Source organism: Aquarana catesbeiana, linkage group LG13 (genome assembly GCF_042186555.1).
Source record: "Aquarana catesbeiana isolate 2022-GZ linkage group LG13, ASM4218655v1, whole genome shotgun sequence".
NCBI lineage: Eukaryota > Metazoa > Chordata > Amphibia > Anura > Ranidae > Aquarana > Aquarana catesbeiana.
Genome location: NC_133336.1, coordinates 172,642,762 through 172,667,508, shown reverse-complemented (window position 1 = coordinate 172,667,508; position 24,747 = coordinate 172,642,762).

Here is a 24,747-nt window from a genome sequence, read left to right as displayed (position 1 = left end):
GATCTGTCACTTTCTAGGTGTACAATGGGGCGCAGCACTATACAGCGGGGGGCAACCTGCTGTATTATAACCTATAAGGAGCACAGAATCTGCAGATCGTAGGGAAGGTTTAGCCAAATACAAATCTTTCTTTAACCACTTCAATACCGGCCAATTTTCAGCTTTCAGCGCTGTCGTACTTTGAATGACAATTGTGCGGTCATGTAACACTGTACTCATATGACATTTTATCAGTTGTTTAAGACAGAATCACCCCTGGGATTTTTATTTTTTGCTAAACAAATGAAATAAGACTAAAAAAAAAAAAAATTTTTTTTCTTAGTTTCTGTTATAAAATTTAGCAAATAACTAATTTTTCTTCTTCACTGATGGGCACTGCTGAGGCTGCACTGATTGTCACTGATGAGGCTGCACTGATGTGCACTGATGAGGCTGCACTGACGTGCACTGCTGAGGCTGCACTGACATGCACTGACGGGTACTGATGAGGCTGCACTGATGGGCACTGATAATGCTGCACTGATGTGCACTGCTGAGCACTAATGAGGCTGCACTGATGGGCACTGATGAGCACTGCTGAGGCTGCACTGATAGGTACTGATGATGCTGCACTGATGTGCACTGCTGAGCACTAATGGGGCTGCACTGATGGGCACTGATGAGGCTGCACTGATGTGCACTGATGAGGCGGCACTGGTGAGGCTGCACTGATGTGCACTGCTGAGGCTGCACTGATGGGTACTGATGATGCTGCACTGATGTGCAGTGCTGAGGCTACACTGATGGGCACTAATGAAGCTACACTGATGGGTAATGATGATGCTGCACTGATGTGCACTGCTGAGGTTGCACTGATTGTCACTGATGAGGCCACACTAATGTGCACTGATGAGGCTGCACTGACATGCACCGCTGAGGCTGCACTGATGTGCACTGACGGGTACTGATGAGGCTGCACTGATGGGCACTGATAATGCTGCACTGATGTGCACTGCTGAGCACTTATGAGGCTGCACTGATGGGCTCTGATGAGCACTGCTGAGGCTGCACTGATAGGTACTGATGATGCTGCACTAATGTGCACTGTTGAGCACTAATGAGGCTGTACTGATGGGCACTGATAAAGCACTGCTGAGGCTGCAATGATGAGGCTGCACTGATGTGCACTGCTGAGGCGGCACTGATGGGTACTGATGATGCTGCACTGATGTGCAATGCTGAGGCTGCACTAATGAGGCTGCACTGATGGGCACTGCTGAGGCTGCATTGATGAGGTTGCACTGATGTGCACTAATGAGTACTGATGATGCTGCACTGATGAGGCTGCATTGATGGGTACTGATGAGACTGCACTGATGTGCACTGCTGAGGCTGCACTAATGGGTACTTATGAGGCTGCACTGAAGGGCACTGATGAGGAGGCACTGATGAGGCTGCACTGATGGACACTGATAAGCTGCAATGATAGGCAGCACTGATGGGGAGGTAATGATGATCAGGGCCCTGATTATCAGTGTAAACAATGTACTCACTGTGCCCTGTCAGTCTTGCCAGTAATCGGCTCTCTTTTCCTCACACGCAGAGTGAGGAAAGGATTGCCGATAACCAGCAAGTCAGTTTACATGTGACCAGCTGTGATTGGCTCTTTACCATGGACTCTTTCCAAAGGACACACAGGTCACAGAGCACGCCCCATGGATTGCGTGAGAGGCGTGTTTCTGGAAGGATGTCCATGGATGCCCTGCCAAATCTAGACAACCGAGCTGTAGCTGTCTTTTGGAAGCAATTAAACTACCTGAAGGGCTCATCTACACCAGATGCAGCTGAATGCGTTGTTAAAGCAAAACTCCACTGTTGTGAGAAAAAGAAAGCAAATAAAAAAAGATAATAATATAGTGTATACAATTGCTAACCAAGTCATATTGTTATTGAATGTTCCTAAAAATGACTTTTCCTTTTCAATCTGCAGCTCTGTAAATTTCTGTAAAATGCAATGTATTATGGCAACCTGGAGGAGTTCTGTATACAGATGCCGTACAGAACGTAATTTATAACGTAACATAAATTTAAATTATGGCATATGTCTAATATGTTTTATCTTCTGGTAATTGTCAGCTCCATCTAGTGGCCATAATGCAGTTTTTTCCTAGTTGAGGTATTTTATGAAAATACCACTCTGTGGCCACTAGATGGAGCTGACAATCATAGGAAAATAAACATATTAGATATATTAGGAATATTATTCGTTGCTCAAGCATTCGCACAGCAATCTTTTTTCATAAATGTGATGCAGCTACTGTCCCCAACTGAGCCAAATCCTCCTTTATTTGTTTTCTCAGACTCCCCCTCCCAGGCACTGCAGCTCAAAGTGGGAGGGTTTTTTTTCAGCAGTGCTGGCAGTCCAGAAAGCAGTGGGCAGGACTAGGTGTGGCCAGGTGCTGATTGACAAGCTACAGGCTTGTGAATAAATAATGACAATGCTGATGGCCACACCCCCTGCAACATCTTCTCATCCCTCTGCAGTGCAAACAGGCACAGCCTACATGAGAGTGGCAACTCTGCTGTGAACTCAGGAGCAGTGCAGCATCGTTGCCACCCCATACAATAAGCTCCCTTCGGTGGACCTCACTGGCAGGATCTAGCCCTTTCCTCCCAGCTGAACTGCTCCTGGCCTGTCCCTTTCATTCATTGGATTTCAGTTTTTTCAGTCATGGAGGCTCAGCAGTAGACATTAGACATGTGCGGTTCATTTCGTTACAAATTGAAATGACAAATTTTAGTTTTTCAGAAATTCGGATGTATCCGAATTTCCAAATTACAATAGTACCGAATTCAAACAAGTCCGACATAATGAAAAAAAAATTCGGACTAAATTTGAATTTGAATCGTTTTCGAATACTTTTTGAATTAGAATCATTTTCCAATTTCCAAAGAGAATAAAATAGAGTTGAAAATAAAGGAATAGAATACAAAAAAATAATAGAATAGAAAAGAATATAACAGAAAATAAAAGAATAGGATATAATAGATTAAAAAAGAACAAAATAGAATAGAAAATAAAAGAACAGAATAGGCCTGAATAGAAACAAATAGGATAGAATAACCGTCTTCTTAAATTCTAATTTCAAATAGAATAGATTTGAATTTGAAGACATAAGAAAAGAATAGTATAGAAAAAAGAAGAAGAATAGAAAAGAAAAGAATAGAATTAAAAATACAATACAATAGAATAGAATACAATAGAACCATTTCCCAAAATTCAAATAGAATCAATTTGAATTTGCATAGAATAAAAAAGATTAGAATAGAATAGAAAATAACAGAATAGTATAGAAAAAAACAATAGAATAGAATAGAATAGAACCATCTTCCGGAATTCGAATAGAATGAATTTTAATAGAAAAGAATAGAATAGAATAGAAAATAATAGAATAGAATAGAATAAACAAATAGAAGAAGAATATAATTAAAAAACAATAGAATAGAAAGAATATAACCATTTCCCAAAATTCAAATAGAATCAATTAGAATTTGAATAGAATGTTTTTTTCTACACTATTGTGTTATTCTCTATTCTATTCTATTCTATTCTATTCTATTCTATTCTATTCTTTTCTATTCTATTCAAATTAGAATTGATTCTATTTGAACTTTGGAAAATGGTTATATTATTTCTATTCTATTCTATTTTTTTTTTTTTATTTTCTATTCTATTTCGAATCACGGAAGATGGTTATAATCTATTTAATTCTATTATTTATTCTATTCTATACCTTTCTATTCTATCCTATTCTGTTCTTTCATTTTCTATCCTATTTTGTTCTGTTTTACTCTATTATATTATATTCTTTTATTTTCTGTTATATCCCTTTCTATTTTATTTTTTTTCTATTCTATTTCGTTATTTTCTATTCTATTTTATTCTCTTATTGGAAAACGTTTTGAATTCGAAAACTATTCTAATATGATTGGAAAACTTTTTGAACCGATCGGAATTTAAATCGATTCGAATACGGAAAAACTAAACGAATTCTAAAAACGAATTAAACAGATTAAACTAATTTAACTAAACAATTATATGTAAATAACGAATCGAAACGAAACAAATTTTTTTGTTCTGCACATGTCTAGTAGAATCAAAGAAAGTAAGAGGGTGGAGCGGTAGTTGCAGTTGCTGCTACTGTCAACTCCCGTCTCGACCCCCCAAAAAGAGGAAGGAATGGGACTATTGCGGTACTCAATATCAGTGTACAATGATGGGTATGGAAAAATAAATTAAAATTTATTTATAAAAAATCACTTTTAATAGAAAAAATATTGATAAAAATGCAGTTACACTTACAATTGCAGTTACAAACAACAACACTACATATAGACATAAAAAAGGAGATACCACATAGTCTAAGCCAGTGGATTCCGCACAATTTTAGATGAGAGGTGTATGTAAAGCTTTAATTCTCGACCGGTTTCGCGGTTAGCACAAAATATCAAAAATTTTTACCTTATCTGTACGAAGTGTTTTGAAGTGTTCCTTCCTCTTTTTGGGGGTCGAGATGGGAGTTGACAGTAGTAGCAACTGCAACTACCGCTCCACCCTCTTACTTTCTTTGATTCTGACATTCTGGGATGATGGTACTTGTACCCATTAAAATTCTCATTGTAATATAGGCCGTATCAACTTTGTAACATGTCTAGTAGACATGTGTAGAACGGAAATATTTCTTTTGTTTCGGATAGATTTGTTATGTTACTAATTTTGTTTAGTTGATTTGTTTTGGAATCCGTTTCAGTTTGTTTATTAATTTTCTAATGGATTCCAAATTTTCAGAATTAATTCGGATCGGTTGAAAAATGATCGACCAATTTGAATTCTGTGTGAAGAATAGCTGGATGTTAAGCAGAGGGCTGGGAAGCCGCTACATGAGTTTAGGGCATGTGGCCTGGTATGGTTCAGTTCCCCCCACCTCCCATTTCCTGCCCTGCTGGGCTGTATGCTCGGATAAGGGTCTGGTGTGGATTATGGGGGGAACCCCACGCCATTTTTTTTTTACATGTTAGCACGGGGCTCTTCCTGAAATCCATAGCAGATCCGAAAGGTCTGGTATGGACTGGGGGGGGACCCACGCCGTTTTTTTTTTAATTCAATTTTCTACTGTTTTCTGCATTCTTTGCATTCTTTTGTTTACATTTCAGCTGTCAGTGGGGAAGGCCACTGACAGCTGATGAGTCATCAGTTGTTAAGGACGTGGCAGCCAGCTTCCCGGCCCGCTCCTTAACAACCAGCTATTTTAGTTTTTCGGAAATTCGCATGTATCCGAATTTCCAAATTACAATAGTACCGAATTCAAACAAATCCAAAATAACAAAAAAAAATATTGAATTTGAATCGTTTTTGAATAATTTTTGAATTAGAATAATTTTCCAATTTCCAAAAAGATTAAAATAGAATTGAAAATAAAGGAATAGATACAAAAAAAAAGAATAGAATAGAAAAGAATATAACAGAAAATAAAAGAATAGAATATAATAGAGTAAAACAACAAAATAGAATAGAAAATAAAAGAACAGAATAGACTAGAGTAGAAACAAATAGAATAGAATAACATAGAAAGAATATAACCATCTTCTAAAATTCTAATTTCAAATATAATAAATTTGAATTTGAATACAGGGCATGTGGCCTGGTATGATTCAGGAGAGAAAGCGCTCACTCGTTCCCCCCACCTCCCATTTCCTGGCCTGCTGGGCTGTATGCTCGGATAAGGGTCTGGTATTGATTATGGGGGGGACCTCACGCCATTTTTTAAAATATATTTTAGCATGGGGCTCTCCTTGAAATCCATACCAGATCAGAAAGGTCTGGTATGGATTGGGGGGACCCCACGCCATTTTTTATTTTTTTACATTTTAGCATAAGGCTCTCCTTGAAATCCATACCAGATCAGAAAGGTCTGGTATGGATTGGGGGGACCCCATGCCATTTTTTTTTTACATTTTAGCATGGGGCTCTCCTTGAAATCCATACCAGATCAGAAAGGTCTGGTATGGATTGGGGGGACCCCATGCCATTTTTTTTTTTTTTACATTTTAGCATGGGGCTCTCCTTGAAATCCATACCAGATCAGAAAGGTCTGGTATGGATTGGGGAGGGGGCCCCACGCCATTTTTTTTTTCAATTTTCTACTGCTTTCTGCATTCTTTGCATTCTTTTGTTTACATTTCAGCTGTCAGTGGGGAAGCCCACTGACAGCTGATGAGTCATCAGTTGTTAAGGACATGGTGGCCAGCTTCCCGCCCGGCTTCTGAACAACCAGCTATTCTTCACACAGAATTCGAATCAGTCGATCATTTTTCGACCAATCCGAATTCAAATCGTTCCTAAAATTTGGAATTTGCTAGAAAACGAATAAACAAAACAAATTTTAACAAATTTCAACGAAATTCGTTACTATTTCAGTCGGAGATTAAATGTAACCAAAAGATTTGTCTGAATTTTTATTCGGATCAAAATGAATTGCACATGTCTACTCAGTATCACATGTAGGCGTTATCTAGGGTGGTCTGCATGCAAAATCCAGCCTGCCTACGAATGCCAACCCCTCCAGACTCACACAAATCCATCAAGGAATTTGGATATTTGCATAACTCCTCCCAAGAGCCAGCCCACTGCTTGCATCAGTGCTGAGGGCCCTCAAGAGGAGTACAGAGGCAGGGTGCTGTGATGTTTTTCAGGAAGCTATGTACAGCTCCTCTTTTTAGCCATGATCTGCCTCCATTGCATAGAAAAACACAGAGACCCAGTGATGATGTCACTGTGTATAAAATAAGGAAAGTCATGAAAAATAGAAACGTTTTTTTTAACCACTTCCGGACCGCCGCACGCCGATATATGTCCTTACTTTGAAGAGGAATATCGTTGTTATGGCAGCAGCTAGCTGTGATAACCCCAGTATCCTCTTCTTCAGCGGGCAGTCCGGTTTCCGATAAGAGTGGTCAGGTTGCCGCAAGATCGCTTTTATCAGCAGAGGGAGAGGGGCCCCCCTCCCGCCACGCTCCGGTGCCCTCTGCCGCTTATCGGGGCTGTCGGCAGCGGTGGAGGCGACTGGATCCTTGTCATTGCTGGGTATGGAGATGAGTGAGGGGAAGATGGCCCCCACCCGTCTCCATAAAAACGCAGGGCGGAAGCGATGTCAAAATGTCACTTCCGCCCATAGCTCTTAAAGGGCCATTTTTTTTAACCACTTCAATACCAGGCACTTATACACCTTCCTGCCCAGGCCAATTTTCAGCTTTCAGCGCTGTCGCAATTTGAATGACAATTACGCGGTCATGCTACACTGTACTCAAACAAATTTTTTTTATCATTTTGTTCTCACAAATAGAGCTTTCTTTTGGTGGTATTTGATCACCTCTGCAATTTTTACTTTTTGCGCAACAAATAAAAAAAAAAAAGTTTTCTTCTTCAATGACAGGCACTGATAAGGCGGCACCGATGGGCACACATGAGGTGGCACCAATGAGGTGGCACTGATGAGGTGGCACTGATGATGGGCTCTGATAGGCGGCACTGATAGGCGGCACTGGTATGCGGCACTGATGGGCACTTATGGGTGGCACTGATGGGTACTTATGGTGGCAATGATAGGTGGCACGGATGGGCACTAATGGTCACTGATAGGTGGGCACTGATGGGCACTGATAGGTGGCACTGAGGGACACTGATAGGTGGCACTGATTACACTGGTGGGTGGCATTGCTGGGCATCATTTATTTTTTTTATTTCTGTAATGGTGCCAGTCAGTGCCCATTTGTGGGCACTGATTGGCATGTATTGGGCATTTTTTTTTTATATGTGGATGGCCATGGGGTACATACCTGGCCATCCACATGCTGGGGGCTTCCCTGGTGGTCCAGTATAGGCATCCGAGGGAGGGCTGTGCTGATAAACGATCAGCGCACACCCTCTTATCAGGAGAGCCGCCAATCGGCTCTCCTCTACTCGCGTCTGTCAGACGCGAGTGAGGAAAAGCCGATCAACGGGTTTTCCTGTTTACATCGTGATCAGCCATGATTGGACATGGCTGATCACTTGTAAACAACAAATCTCAGAAAGAGGCTCGGTCCTTAAGTGGTTAAAAATGTCATTAGCATTTTGATAAGGAGGATACCAGGGAAGGCAAATATAAAATACAATTCAGCTTTAAAGCAAGTAGTCGAAGCACCTGAATTTCACCTGGTATCAGCCTCTTGCAATCATCTGTGCAGTAGATCTCAGACTGGGAGAGGGAAAAGTAGCACCAAAAAAAAGAAAACAGCCATTTATGCTCCTGTGCTACCAAGTAGCATGCTGATAGGAGGAGAGAGCAGAGTGACAGAGAGACGACCTCATCAGTCTTTTTTTTTTTGTCCAGTCACAGGGGGAGGGACAAGACCTCTAACTAGAGTAGAGAAAAACCATGTCTCCCGCCCCGACAGACAGGTCTGTTTTGCCCATTTGAGCTTTGTAAATCTCAGGACTGGATGGACAGAAACACAAATTCTTTGGTAATGTATCTGTGTATTTACCCATTCCTGGGATGTTCAGCTTTAAGCCAGTATTGTGGCTCCTCTATTGTATCTTTTTTATAAGTAACCCCGAGCCTCTCGCCTCCTTGGCAGAGAAAATCGTCAGGATCAGAAATCGGTCTGGGGGGCGGATAGGTTCTTCTGTCTCAGGAAGGAAGTCAAACGAATGCACAGAACAATATAAAAGGTTTAGTCTAAAAAAAAATGTAATCACAGGGGCTGGAGGAAAAACGAAAAGCCTCGTTACAATCCGTATGGCTCACAATGACACTACAACGTTGTCCTTTTTATAACCAGATGGGGGCGCTGACCTTTTATTCCTGGATGATCCCGAGCCCAGTCTCTGAAGAGCCAGCAATAGGTCAATGTTCCTGGGAGCGTGCCGGTCCTGGTTATTACATACTGATGTGTACAGAAATCACAGGGCTTTGGCTTATAGAAGAGAGAACTTATACAGAGCAAATTGTGGCCCCGTGGTGCTTGTTTTGTGGCCCTCAGAGCCCAGCACTCAGCAGGGTGAATGGGAGCATTGTTTAGGAAAGGCTTGAGATGATTGTGGTCTCCAGCAGTCTGATGGAACATAATTCCAGTCCCGCTGTCTCCTGTACTATGTCTGCAGTCTCTGACCATCACCTGTACCATGTCTGCAGTCTCTGACCATCACCTGTACCATGTCTGCAGTCTCTGACCATCACCTGTACCATGTCTGCAGTCTCTGACCATCACCTGTACCATGTCTGCAGTCTCTGACCATCACCTGTACCATGTCTGCAGTCTCTGACCATCTCCTGTACTATGTCTGCAGTCTCTGATCATCTCCTGTACTATGTCTGCAGTCTCTGATCATCTCCTGTACTATGTCTGCAGTCTCTGATCATCTCATGTACTATGTCTGCAGTCTCTGATCATCTCCTGTACTATGTCTGCAGTCTCTGACCATCTCCTGTATTATATCTCCACTCTCTGACCATCACCTGTACCATGTCTGCAATCTCTGACCATCACCTGCAGAATGTCTACAATCTCTGACCATCTCCTGTAGCATGTCTACAGTCTCTGACCATCACCTGTAGTATGTCTGCAGTCTCTGACCATCTCTTGTAGCATGTCCACAGTGTCTGACCATCACCTGTAGCATGTCCGCAGACTCTGACCATCACCTGTAGCATGTCTGCAGTCTCTGACCATCACCTTTAGTATATATATAGTCTCTGACCATCTCCTGTAGCATGTCTGCAATTTCTGACTTTAACCTGTAGTATCTCTGCAGTCTCTGACCATCTTTTGTAGCATGTTTGCAGTCTCTGACCATCACCTGTAGTATATCTGCAGTCTCTGACCATCTCCTGTAGTATCTCTGCAGTCTCTGACCATGACCTGTAGCATGTCCCCAGTCTCTGACCATCACCTGTAGCATGTTTGAAGTCTCTGACCATCACCTGTAGTATGTCTGTAGTCTCTAACCATCACCTGTAGCATGTCCGAAGTCTCTGACCATCACCTGTAGTATGTCCAGAGTCTCTGACCATCACCTGTAGCATGTCCAGAGTCTCTGACCATCATCTGTAGTATGTCCAGAGTCTCTGACCACCACCTGTAGTATGTCCCCAGTCTCTGACCATCTCCTGTAGCATGTCCCCAGTCTCTGACCATTACCTGTAGTATGTCTGGAGTCTCTGACCATCACCTGTAGTATGTCCCCAGTCTCTAACCATCACCTGTAGCATGTCCAGAGTCTCTGACCATCACCTGTAGTATGTCCCCAGTCTCTGACCATCTCCTGTAGCATGTCCCCAGTCTCTGACCATCACCTGTAGTATGTCCGCAGTCTCTGACCATCACCTGTAGCATGTCCCCAGTCTCTGACCATCACCTGTAGCATGTCCCCAGTCTCTGACTATCACCTGTAGCATGTTTGAAGTCTCTGACCATCACCTGTAGTATGTCTGTAGTCTCTAACCATCACCTGTAGCATGTCCGGAGTCTCTGACCATCACCAGTAGTATGTCCCCAGTCTCTGACCATCACCTGTAGCATGTCCCCAGTCTCTGACCATCACAAGTAGCATTTCCGCAGTCTCTGACCATTACCTGTAGCATGTCCCCAGTCTCTGACCATCTCCTGTAGCATGTCCCCAGTCCCTGACCATCACCTGTAGTATGTCCCCAGTCTCTGACCATCTCCTGTAGTATATCCACAATGTTTGGCCATCTCCTATTGTATGTCTGCAGTCTTATCTCTGTGGAGCCCCCTAAATATCGGGTAACAAAGGGATGTACACAGACGTCAGCACTCCCATTGGTTGGGTATAGCTGATCTAAACATGACTTGCAAAGTTCAGGCCACATTAGACATTTCCTATTGCTGATGAACCAATAGCAGTGAGACCTGAACACTGGACCAAAGGACACGTCTGCATGATCATTGCATCAAATATCTGTGAATACGACCGTTCTGATGTCGTCTGATGTCCTCACTGTTTAACTCTATTGCATTTTTAAATGTCTTCCTCTGCAATGGTTCTCCAGCACTAGAGGGGAAAGAATCCAGATTTCTGACTCATTGATATGATCCCACAGGTGGAAAGTTGTTGTTTTCACCGACAGAGGAGATCCAAAATGATTCTTAAATGTATAATGATTAAGGGGCCTATTTACAAAGATCGCAGCTCTGTGCCCTATTTCTCCGGCTAATATTGGCGCTTCTATGTCTGGGGATACCGGTGTATACAGAAAGCACAACACTGCCCCCTGCTGGCTCAACTCAGGAAAGGCACAAAACATTTTCAATGCCTATAGATAGATTAATTTCATGAGCTGAGTTCTTTTTTTCTCTTAGATCTCCAGACCAAATTTAGCAGCGTCAGTATGTGTCACCCAACAATAACTCTGTGACAGGTTTGTCTGTTTGGCACTGAGAACTGGAAATACACAATTTTGCGCATACCTAGTTCTCTGCTGCAAGGATGTCCTCTTTCTGACCACGTAATGTATATGAGTATATGAGCATCAAGAAGAAAGGTGTGCTTTAATACCCAGCCACCACATATACACCACCACATATATGCGTCCAACGATGGCGCGTTTATGTACTGAGAGCACGCTCACTGCGCACTCCTAGCACAGTGACCAAAGCTTCTGATTGGGAGCCAGCGGGATGGGTTCCTGATCATGTGACTGCTCTGAGAGCCAATCACATCGGTCACACAATACAGAAGCCACACTGGTTCCCAGGGACGAGTATAAGGGGTTGATTATTGTTCTCACTACAAGTTGCATTTTTGCATTTGGATTTAAATGTTAAAGTTGAAACAGAAAAGTGAAAGCAGAAAAAAGAGCTAAGTGCTCCATCAAGTCTGCCCTTCCTTTTTTTTTTCTTTTTTATTTAAATTATAAGTTTTTGTTTTTTTGTTTTTTTTGTTTTTGTTTAATTTTGGTTATTTATTTTTTTTTTTTTTCTGATTACAGATCTATGCATAGCTCCCAACTGTCCCTGATTTCGAGGGACTGTCCCTGATTTGGAGTAATGTCCCCCAGTCCCTCTTTCCTCCTCATTTGTCCCTCATTTTGGTCTGATCTATATAGTTGTATATAAAATGCACTTTTTATCTTTCAAAAAGTTTCCCAGTGCTAAACCTTTCATCCAATTATTAAAGTGCTGCATGTGTAAATTTCAAAAGCCAGTAGAAAAGAAATAGTATTGGTAAAAAAAAGCACTTGGGGGTTTAACTAATCGTTTTTTTGTAGAATTCTCCTTTAAATGGGCGTGGCAGGGGGTGTGTCCTATGCCTCCATACCTTTGGTAATAGGTGTCCCTCTCAAAAAGTTTGGGAGGTATGTCTATGTTTGTCCAAAAGAGATATTAAACCCAAAAACTAAAATGATATATACCACTATATTGTATATAATATATGGTTTCAAAAAACTATTAGATGAGTATCTTAATGATCACAACATACAAGGATATTTACTATTGACATAAGCACATACACAGGTTCAACTGGATGGACTGATGTCTTTTTTCAGCCTTACTGACTATGTAACAGACCCAATTCTAAAGCCTCGTACACACGATCAGATTTTCGGCAGGGAATTGTGTGATGACAGACTGTTTGCCTAAAATCCTACCGTTAGTATGCTCCATTAGACAATTGTTGGCCAACTTTCCGCCAACAAATGTTGGATGGCAGGCTAGTAAATTTTCAGCTGACAACGGTCTGTTGTCAGATTTTCCGATCGTGTGTACACAAGTCCGTCACACAAAAGTCCAAAGTACAAACACGCATTATCAGAATCAATGCTCACTAAACACGACATTAGCAGAAGGTGCCCAAAAGGTGGCGATCAAGAGCGGAAATTCCACATAGTACGTCACTACGTTCGTGTTTGTTGGCCAACAATTGTGTGCCGTTAGTATGCAAGACAAAATCCAGGCACACACCCTTTGGACAAAAGTCTGATGCTTTGTCTTTCAAAAAATCAGATTGTGTGTACAAGGCTTTAGGGACACTATACACATTACAATCTGACCATACCATCTTCATACAATCAACTTTAGATTTACCAAATTGATGTAATATGAAGACCTACCTAATCAATCCATTTGTATTCAATCGGGCAGGCCCTTGCACTACAGTTTTTAGTAGATTTAAACGGTATTGTAACGTGCGTGGTGAGTTTTTTTAATTTATTCCAAATACTTATATAGCTCCATCCATTTACACAGTGCTTTATATATATATATATATATATATATATATATATATATATTATACATTCACATCAGTCCCTGCCCTCAAGAAGCTTACAATCTAAGGTCCCTAACATACATTAATATGGTAGGGCCGATTTGGACAGGAGCCAATTAAAGTACCAGCATGTCCTTGGAATGTGGGAGGAAATCAGAGTACCCGGAGCAAACCACACAGGAACAGGGAGAACATGCAAACTCCAGGCTGGTAGTGCTGTGGTTGGGATGCGAACTGGCAACCTTAGTGCTACTAAGGGGAAGTGCTAACCACTTAGCCACTCCCCCCCCCCCCCTAATTTTCACCTGGTGATCCGGGCAGTAAGCCAGTTGTTTTTTGTCTTCCTTTACCAGAGCAAGCTGTCCAGCAAAAGCGGTAGTTAGAGGATTAAAGCAAACCATTTTTTTACTGACATGGGTGCTTACAATGATCAGCTTTTACTCATTTATGGAAAATGTATCCTAAAAGAAAAAAATCTATTGCTGTAACTGCTTAAAAAGTGTTAGCTGGAGTTCAGCTTTGTTAGTCAAGTCCATCTAATGGGGCGTACACATAGATACCCATAATTGGTATTAGTGAGAGTATTAATGCCTAGTTTATATCAGGGGTAGAATTCAGTGATGTCGCTATGGGGGTGCGGCCCACACCCGGGTGACACCCACCAGAGGGTGACACCAAGCCCAGACTGCCACCGGCACCGCATTGAAAGGAGCACAGAGGCTCCCTCCTCTTCCTCCTTCCCTTCCAAGATTTCTTTAGCTACACCCGATGTGCAAGGAGGGACCGAGGCAGAGACAGACGGACAGGCAAGGTGCCTGAGGTCTGATCGTCACGGTCCCACACGCCACAATCACAGTCCTCTCCCCTTTGGCTGCATTCACTGCACACAGGACTATAGCCTCCTCCTCCTAGGCTCTGAGATGACAAGTACATAGACCGGTAGGAAGAGCCGAGGAGGAGGAGGGACAGCGTGCTACAACATCTGCTCGGGGGCCGGGGCTGAGGTCTGTAATAACAGGAGTCTTATGGAACATTGTGATAGGGGAGGGGGGTTCTTGGGGGGCCTGGGACTGGGTAGGAAACAATTAGGCCTCATGCACAGGGACGTTTTTACAGATGCTTTTTTGAGCATTTTTTGCAGCTTAAAAAAGGCCTGTCTATGTTAGTCTATGGCTTCATGCCCACCTAGGCATTTTTGAGCTGCAAATGGCATAGGCCTCTACGGCTCTCTGCCATACATCGCCGCTGCTACAACCACCAGGTTGGACCTCCTGGCCTGGACCCCCTGTTGGAGCACTCATCTCCACTGCTCCCACACTGCCATCACCCACCTGGGGCACCGCTACCCTCATAGGGAATCGGATGCACACAGTCTGGGACAGCATACAGGACCAGTGCACCTGCTCACCAGGCCGGACCTCAAGAAATACAAAACCCCTCCCTCTGGAGACCTGCAGTCTCCTGCCTGTAAGGGCCTTCTCTCGGCCCTCTCCAGATTGGAGCATACTTAGAAGTACTCCTTTCTATGGTGGCTCTGTGGCGCCCTCTGCTGGGGAGCTCTCTCTCAGGCCGCCCCGCCGGGTTTTGGGTGTCACGGGCCTGACGTGGACTGGGGGCGAGCGATCCGTGGAAGTCCAGTGGTGTGTCTTTTTATCCCCCCAACCAACCAAACCCCCCCTTTCTCTTGAGTGCTTCATTGGATACAATGCAGTAATACATGCCCTCCAAGCAACATAATATGACATACCTCTGCGCTTGCTGATCCCTATCAGGCACCCCTGAGGAAGAGTTTATCTCAAAACGCGTCGGGTACTCTCTGGGTGTGTGCTCCATACACACCTGGAGTCCCATGATTGTGGATCTTTTGCATGTTGTATTGCCATGTTTCCATGTTTATAACTTGTATCCTGTACCTTATGCCTCATCTATTGTACCCCCAATTTACCCGTATCCTTACCCCAATAAACACCTAAACTTTTGCAATCATACCTACATCTATTACACTCTTTATTATACTCTATTACTTATGAGTAGGTGTCCCCTTTAAAGTCCCCTAAGAAGATCAAATTTCCATTTCTCATTGTGATAGGGGAGGGGGGTTCTTGGGGGTGCCTGGGACTGGGTAGGTAACAATTAGGCCTCATGCACAGGGACGTTTTTACAGCTGCTTTTTTGAGCATTTTTTGCAGCTTAAAAAAGGCCTGTCTATGTTAGTCTATGGCTTCATGCCCACCTAGGCATTTTTGAGCTGCAAATGGCATAGGCGTTTTTAAGCTGTAAAAAAAACCCAGGACCAGTGGGTTCAGAGAGAAGTTTTTCAGCTGTAAAAAGGCTCTAACGCTGATAAACGCTCAAAAACGCTCAAAAATGTCATTCACCAACATTTTTTAACGTTTTTGATCCATTGAAAAAAAAAAAAAAAATGTTGAAAAAAAAAAACGTTAAAAACGTAAAAAACGCTAACGTGGCAAAAGGCTAAAAAAAGCTAATAAACGCTAAAAAACACTATTGCAAAAACGTTGAAAAAAGCTGAAAAAAGTTTTAAAAAAATCACTGCAATGATACTGGCGTTTTCATAACGTTATTTTTACATCCTGTGTGCATGAGGCCTTATGCTGCCAGGAGTACATTTTAGGGAGGGGGTGGTGGTTAGAGGATATGTGGTAGAAGGGTGCTTGTTTTGGGTTAGAGAGGAACTTGTGCTAGAAGGAGGGGCGCAGATTTGAAGTTTGACACCCCCAGCACAATTTCTCTCCCCTTCCAAAGCACTCCCTAGCGCATATCCTCTAACCCCCACCCCCCCCAAATCAAAGATCCCATTCCAGCTCCATCCATCCCCTTAATCCCATCCCAGCTCTACCACCCTGATCCCATCCCAGCTCCATCCATCCCCCTGATCCCATCCCAGCTCCATCCATCCCCCTGATCCCATCTCGGCTCCATCCACCACCCCTATCCCATCCCGGCTCCATCCATCCCCCCGATCCCATCCCAGCTCCATCCACCACCCCAATCCCATCCCAGCTCCATCCATCCCCCTGATCCCATCTCGACTCCATCCACCACCCCTATCCCATCCCGGCTCCATCCATCCCCCCAATTCCATCCCAGCTCCATCTGCCACCCCTATCCCATCCCGGCTCCATCCATCCACCCGATCCCATCCCAGCTCCATCCATCCCCCTGATCCCATCCCGGCTCCAACTATCCCCCCGATCCCATCCCAGCTCCATCCACCACCCCAATCCCATCCCAGCTCCATCCATCCCCCGTGCCCGGGGGGGGGGGCGTTGGGGTGACATCATGTTTTATCGCACCAGGTGACACCAACCCTAGTGAAGCCATTGGTAGAATTATGCCCCCATCTTTAGTGTCAGTGGGCAGAATAGTGCCCACAATGGTGGTGTCAGTGGGCTGAATAGTGCCCCACTGTTGTTGTCAGTGAAAGGAATGGTCCTTGTATCAGTGGGCCAAACAGTGCCCTAAGGGCCCAGATAAAGGCAAGCAAAGAGCCACATTCAGCCCACGGGCCACAGCTAGGAGACCACGGATAAGACCACTGATATAGAAGAACCAATCCCTTCAATTTTCCTCCTGCAGGGCATCAGTTCCTCTATATGCCGCTGCCCCTCCTTTCCAGGTGTACAGGGGAGCTGCACGGGCCCCCTGGAGCATGGGGTCAGGTTGCAATTGCAACCCCTGTAGGTATGCCCCTGGCTCTGATTGGCAATGCATGGGGCTGTGGAAGAAGATTATGGTTGCAGTCACTTTTGGAGTATCATGTCAATTTGTGAACACCACGTCAGATTTTCCAGGGACTATGTAGCTTTTACAAAGAGTCAAGCCAAAGAGATTAAAATCACCACCACGAAAGCAATGAGAGACTTGCTCTAAGTCAAATCAAGGCACAAACAATCTAAAGGTTTCCTGAAATATGTTGTGTTATATGACTCCTCAACAAAGCAATATGCCCTGCAGTTTCCTCTATACAAAGATGAAGTTACATTTCACGGTTTCGGTAAAAATAGAAAGCTAGGTGATGATGGGAGTTATTTTAATTAGAAATGATTGATGGGATTTGAGATGGAGGTGGACAGGCAATTTTAAAGAGATTTTGAAGGACAGTGTTTAGAGTGGTGACGAGTCTAATAAAAAGGTATATCATTAAGCCTCTGTTCTTAGTTTCTGAATGAACCTGCTTCACATGAAACTCCTATTCTTGGGGACTGCGTAGGGTGCATCCTGTGGGGTATATGGTGCATGCCATACACTGGAGGCCATCAACGGTCTTGAGCAAATCAGATCAGACCTTGTGTGCAGAGCTAAGCACCAGGAGCACAGGGGCTTACTGAAGGAAAGCTGTTCTAAATGTATCTATTGCTATTTATTTTTTCCTATATGGATGGATACACTCATAGACCCGACTTTACAGCGGTACCTTGTCATGGTAATGCGACTCCACTAATATTGCAAGCATATGCAAGTAAGACATATTTTTAAAGCTTCTCTCCAGACTAGTTTCCCCAGCCTCTGCACTCAGCCCTTGTTAATCATTACTTTTTATTTAAAAAAAAAAAAATCTTACTTACATCCCCAGTTATGTACCTAAATTGTAGTATTGTGACAGGCCTGGTTCCAACTCTTCTTTCTTCTGTACTGTAGCTTGGGAAAATCCTACCTGCAGCACCTGTTAACATGTACGCAGTTCATTGGCTGCAACTGAAGACCTCAAAGGGTCCTCAAGGATTTATCACAGGGTCCTGAAGTCCTTCAGGGGTAATCTCATAATGAATAGGTGTGCTATCTGCACTCAGATTCTACATTAAACTAAGCAGCTAGCATAAATTTGTCGATCGCAAAATAAAAACATATAAAAAAAATATGCAGCGCTTAAAAATACAATTGTAACCAGCAGTGGAATGATAGCGACCATAAAAGTATATCTAGAATGATGGAGCTGCAGAGAGGGATCCCAACACCAGCTTCAGTGCAAAAAAAGTTACACTTGGCACCACAGTGATAAATCCAATCTGCTTACCAGATGGCGTAGATCAGGGCTAGGCAACCTGTGGCCTAGGGATCGACCGATTATCTGTAAGGCCGATTATTGCAGGCCGATATCAGAATTTTTCGGAAAAATCAGTATCGGTCGTAAACTAGACCGATATTACTGATATTGCTTCAAGGGGTTTTACCAGGGTGATGCTGCAGGAATCACCCCGGTACCGTTTCTTAGAGCGGACAGTCGCCTTTATTGTAATAACAACCGATGCGGCTCAGCAGTCACTCAGCTGTTATTACTAACAGCGGGAGGGGACATTTCCCCCCCACCCCCCCGCCGATTGCCCGGGATCTCCCATCCCATTGGGAGGCCCGAGCAACCAGCCGGTACGTCCACCGGCTGGCAGAAGACCCGAACAAAGCCGATCTTTAGTTCGTGTCTCGGATCTAGTAACCCAGAAGCGACATCATGACATCACTTCCTGGATTACTGGCATCTTAAAGTGGTTGTAAACCCTTTACAACCACTTTTTGCTACAGGTAAGCCTATAATAAGGCTTACCTGTAGCTACCCTGGCTATCTCCTAAACCTGCACGGTTTAGGAGATATCCCCTCCTACGCTAGTATGCTATGCATACTAGCTCATTATGCCTTTGTCTTGCAGGTTTTTTTTTTTTTAGGGGGGGTTTCTAGGGTTTACAACCACTTTAAAGGCTCAAGTTTTAAAAAAATAGAAAGTATTCAAAAACGCAGATCTTGACGTTTAAATACTTTCAAGTGCAGAAGAGGGGTTTGGGGTCTTAAAGACCCCTGATCCCTCCATAAAGAGTACCTGCCTATTACTGTCACAAGGGATGTTTACATTCCTTGTGACAGCAATAACAGTGATAACAAAAAAAAGTGTAAATTTTTTTTTTTTTTAAATGTACAGAATATCGGCAGACAATATCGGCTATTGGCCTGAGAGGTTACCGAAATATCGGTATCGTATCGGCACCGAAAAACGATATCAGTCGATCCCTACTGTGGCCCTCCAGCTGCTGCAGTCCCATGATGCCTCTGGGAGTAATTGTAACTTCCAGCCTTGCAATGCCTCATGGGAAATGTAGTTCGACAACAGCTGGATCGGCCACAGGTTGCCTACCCCTGGTGTAGATCTTCAAATTATAGAGTGGTCTAAAAATGCCTAATGGTGGGGTATTTATGTTCAGTATATAGGGCAAAGCAATGTTTTCACTATAATGCCCAGCTTCTAATCTACACATACGTACCTTCCTTCACTTCCCCACTATACCATTTACACCAGGAGCTAATAAAGCAGCTAACTGTAAGCTCCAAGTCACTCCATTTGGAGCTTATATAGGGTGAGAACTGGGTGGAACAAATCCCATTCTCCTCCATACCCAATAGTATCAGGTCTGTTCTTTGGTTTTGACAGCTGAACAGAGCACCAAGAGAAAGGTGGTTATAGGCTGCTGAGGAGTTGGAAGCTAAGGTTTGCTTTAACCTTTTTGCCACCAGAGCCCTTTTTTTTAGGCCCAAAGATTACTTAAAACCCTGAAAATGTATTTTCTGAAAGCACACACCCTGGAGAATAAAATAAAGGTAGTTCCAATTTTTTATGTTACACAGCAGTTTATTAAGCGCTAAAGTTCAGTAAAAAAATACACTAAAGACAATTTTAGGGCACACAAACAATATATTATCCAATTTTTGGTCAAATATAAAAGATGAGGTTGCACAAAGTAAATAGATTTCCAACATGTCAAGCCTTAAAATTGCGTGAAATGGAGACCTACTTTGGTACCCTATATTTTCCATAGGCGACACTTTAAAAGCCCCCATAGGCCATGAGTTTAGAGTTAACCGTGAAAAATGGCCCTAGAATTTTTTTGCTCTCACTCTGGCATGTGTAGTGATATGTAAGGTGTAGCACAAATAATGTTTTCATATGTGTGCACATGTGGGGGTGAGGATTTAAGTGCCTTGGTTTACCTTTATTTTTTACACTTTTCATTCAATTTTATTCTTCATCCCAAAGGGGACAACGTTCCCCAATGTGATGGTTTGGTGACAGGTTCTCTTTTCTTTTAGACCCCTGATGTCTCACCTGCCCTCTAATGAAGCTAATGGAATGTAGACTGTGCTCTATTAGCTTCTTCCCCAGCCAGAGCAGCCAGGGAAATGACAGCTGGAAGTGGCATTTTACACATTGCTCCCAGGTTTTTAGTAGCAAGGGGAGTTCAGCAAACAGACTTTTGCTGATGATCTTCTCCTCTACCTGGTGGTACCAGCCATGCCATTTCAGAGTCTGCCGATGGAAGCACAGAGCCTGGGAAACATGGCAGGGGCGAGCATGGAGGGAGTGGGGGGGGGGTCTGACTGTTACCAGGAGTAGTGGAAGAAATTGGGTGGCTGTACAGCTGTCTGATTGCTTCCATCTAATGGTTAGCTTATCAGATTTACAGCAGCTGACATATGGTATATGTTGATGGCAGCGAAAGGGAAACCCTTGGCCTAGTCAACCAACATAAACTGTGGCAGAGTGCCCATTTACTCGTTACTCTCAGATGCAGGGGCCAGCCCCTCTAGCTCAATTTCCCACAACTCCCTGGGTTCCTGGACATGGCCAGGGAAGAGAAATTCCTCGGCTTCCCTCCCTTAGCAGCTCAGAGAGGCCACACCTACAGTAATGGGGCAGAGGTAGCTGAGCAAGTTATCTACAGCCAAGTGAGAGGCCCTCCACTGCCAGGACCAGCATGCATGCAGAGGCCTAATAGCATGCAGATTCTTTGGAAGACCCTGCTACTGTGCTACCAGAGTATTGCATTTACAACGAGGTGGTCCTGTGTTCTCGAGCATTGGATCCTGTCAGAGACCATGAAATCAGACCGAGACAGATGTACAATTAAATCACACTTGTTTAATAATAAAAGTAAAAAGAACAAACGTAGTCAAAACATAGCCAAAGTTTAGGAACCGGAACGGATAGTCAGCCAAGCCAGAAGTCAGGGATCAATGTAGTGGAACAAATATAACAAATAATTCTGCACTGCCCTGAAAAGGGGGGAGTAAGCAGCTAACACAGCCAGTAGGATATGTACATATAAAGGAATAAACAAAATAAGTGTAGCGCTAAAACAACCCCAAATATCTAATATGAAAATGGTACAGTCCAGGAACCAATAAATCTCTAGATATAAATTAAACAAAGGTCCTTCATATTCATATAGTTCATATAGAGTAATGGTCCATAAATATTGCGTGACTTCGTGTGTAGAATATATCAATAAATGCGCAACATCTGATGTGAGGAGAACACCACCACCAATAGGTAGAAAGGGAAAAGGAAAGTGTAAATCCATAAAATTATGTAACAAATTTATTAAAAACCAGGAAATACACTCACGTGTAAATCTTTAAGAACAGCACTGTAAAATGTACAAATGGCGGCAGTGGGGTCCTTCCCAACGCGTTTTGTCCTCTTAGATGTCGTCGGGGGGGAAACGTCCAGACGACGTCTAAGAGGACGATACGCGTCAGGAAGGACCCCACTGCCGCCATTTGTACATTTTACAGCGCTGTTCTTAAAGATTTACATGTGAGTGTATTTCCTGGTTTTTAATAAATTTGTTACATAATTTTATGGATTTACACTATGTGGCCTTTCCTTTTCCCTTTCTACCTATTGTTATCACCACCCGCTTGTTGACATCGTCTTGAGGGATACACCGGTCCATGGTTCATCTCAAGACCCCCACCCTTTTATCTCTTCCGGATCTCCTGAAGTGGTTCACCACCCAAGCCTATTTGACCCAACTAGGCGTACGTCTTTTTGGGTTCAATTGATCTGGTAAGCCTCCTTATTGCTGGTGGTGGTGTTCTCCTCACGTCAGATGTCACGCATTTATTGATATATTCTACACACAAAGTCACGCAATATTTATGGACCATTACTCTATATGAACTATATAAATATGAAGGACTTTTGTCTAATTTATATCTAGACATTTATTGGTCCCTGGAATGTACCATTTTCATATTAGATATTTGGGGTTGTTTTAGCGCTACACTTATTTTGTTTATTCCAATGTAGTGGAACAGCAAGCATGATCTGGAGCCAGAAGGGATGTCAGCAAAGCAAGTCTTTAAATGGGAACGCAGGAGATTGTCTCTTGTGATGTTGACCAAGGCGAAGGCAGAGATTCACTGGGCTGAACGGCTTATGTAGGCAGGACTGACGAGCAGGATATCATCAACAGTTGAGTAACTGTGGAGAGATAGGAGCTGGCAATTAGCCGACAGCTGAGCGGCCAGGTCTGAGAAGGAAGCGCTAAGCCCAGCACTAACAGATCCCTCCAGCTGCTTGCTTGTGTTATAAGAGCTACCCTGGACTTCAGAGGGATCCAGTTTATGAGGATAGTGAGGGATGTCTGTGCAGCTTTCTTAATCTAGTTTGCATTTGTCTGCAGTGTATGCATGTAAGAGGGGCTTCGTGGTTGGCTAATTTTGTCCCAACCACCAGTCCAGCCCTGCTAGAACACGATCCCTCCTGCTGAGGCCAAACCCTCTGCCATCTTGTGCCCTGCTCTCTGCCATAGGCCTCCTCATGACATTCCCAGCCATAGACCTTTATATCCCAAAGAAAGAAGGTCCACACTATAAATAGGTTTAGTGCACTTTACAGGTGTTGTTCAGGTAATGGCAATTCGTGAATCACTTGACATACACGGTCAATCACATAAAATGGACAGTCCGCAGTAGTCACAAGTGAAAGCACACAGAGAATTTTAATGGGCATCTCCCTACCCTTCTCTGCCCAGGGTCATCAGTACTCACAGGATTGTCCGCTCTGTGGACACCTCCCAGCTGGGTAAATCTCTTTCCGTGAACCTTCCAGGGAAGCAACCCTTTACCTTTACACAGGGTTTTCCAGGCTGGCCTAAAAGGTCGTTTGCAATCCACCCTAGTTCCCACCTTCATAAAAGACAGAATGACTACAGCCGGTTAATCCTGCATACAGGTCCACTGCACCCGATCTCCTGCCCTGCCCAAGGCTTACGTGTGTTGGCTACATGCTCACAGGTAGGGGGTGTTTAGCTCCCATGCCCCAAGTCTCTCTGTACCCCCCCCCCCTTTTATGTGGGTGCTGACTCTCCTCTGACATCACTCGAGGGAGGGCTCTTCCTAAAAGCAGCCTAACACCTGGTGTCACCACCTGTTGTACCAATAACTATTCTGGTACAGAGCCACCTAGTTGCAAAGTGGCTAACTGCACCTGCCTACATGCATGCTCTTTGCCATTCCCAGCCTCTTTTGCATTATTGATCCTAACTTTGCAACTTTGGATAGTAAACTGCAGATTACAATTACTCTATCTGATCATTCGGCCGATTACCTATTCTGTTATCATGTCAGCGTTATGTGTTCACACATAGCACTACTTTAAGGATATGCAACTCTTGACCTTCAAAGATGGCCGTCAATTTTGGACACCCGATTTCCTCCAATTAAACGCGCTGTGTGTGTTGTTGTCATCTTGGAAATACCCACAACCACTGACAGCATACTAATGGACACTTGACTGATCTTCCCTTGCAAATGAGGATCTATGAAAACAAGTATTGATATTGAGCAGAACAATTTCTTAGGTTCTTTAATTAATTACTAGTTGAAAAAAAAATAATTAATTTTGGTATGGATGACTGCTGCTCAGTCTGATAGGATGGAGCCCAGGCGTGTGAGCTAAGAGCGCTGTGGCTGTGATTGACATCTTGTCCCACTCACTCCACTGGCCCAAATGAACAAAGGCAGCAGCATCCATTATTTCTGCCAGATGGCTCTGGGAAGAAGATTATAAGACAATAAAAAGGTAGGTTGTCAGTTTCGATAATAAAAGAAAAGCATTCTTGGCTTATTTTAGTTAGGGAGTAGCTAGGCGTATGTTTGCTTTAAATGTTGCTATACAAATACATCAAACTGACCTGTTTTAATGTATCCTTTCTAAAGCGAGGATAATCAGATCTGCAAATGATTGGTTGACCAGCCTTTACTGTAATTGATAATGTGTCACCCAAATAAATTATATTTAATAAATTCATTGTATTTCTCCATTGTATACAGATAATGTCAATCTCTGGATTATTGGAGGCAATACTGCCATCTAGTGGCAGACAGGGAGTTTACCTAGCAAGGAAAAGATTCCATATAAACAAATAGCTTGTTTAGTCTCGGTAGGGAACCCCCCCAGACCAGGCCTGCTAAGCCATAATGAAAATCCATCAAATAAAGACTCCATTTCCTCTGTCAGACAAGTGAACAGGTAAAAAAATAAGCAATTTTCATTCCTTGCTAAAAAGTGTCGTGAAATATCAAAATGCTGTCAAGCGATGTAAAACGATCTGACTTGTTAATAGCAACGTCCTTTCTTAAG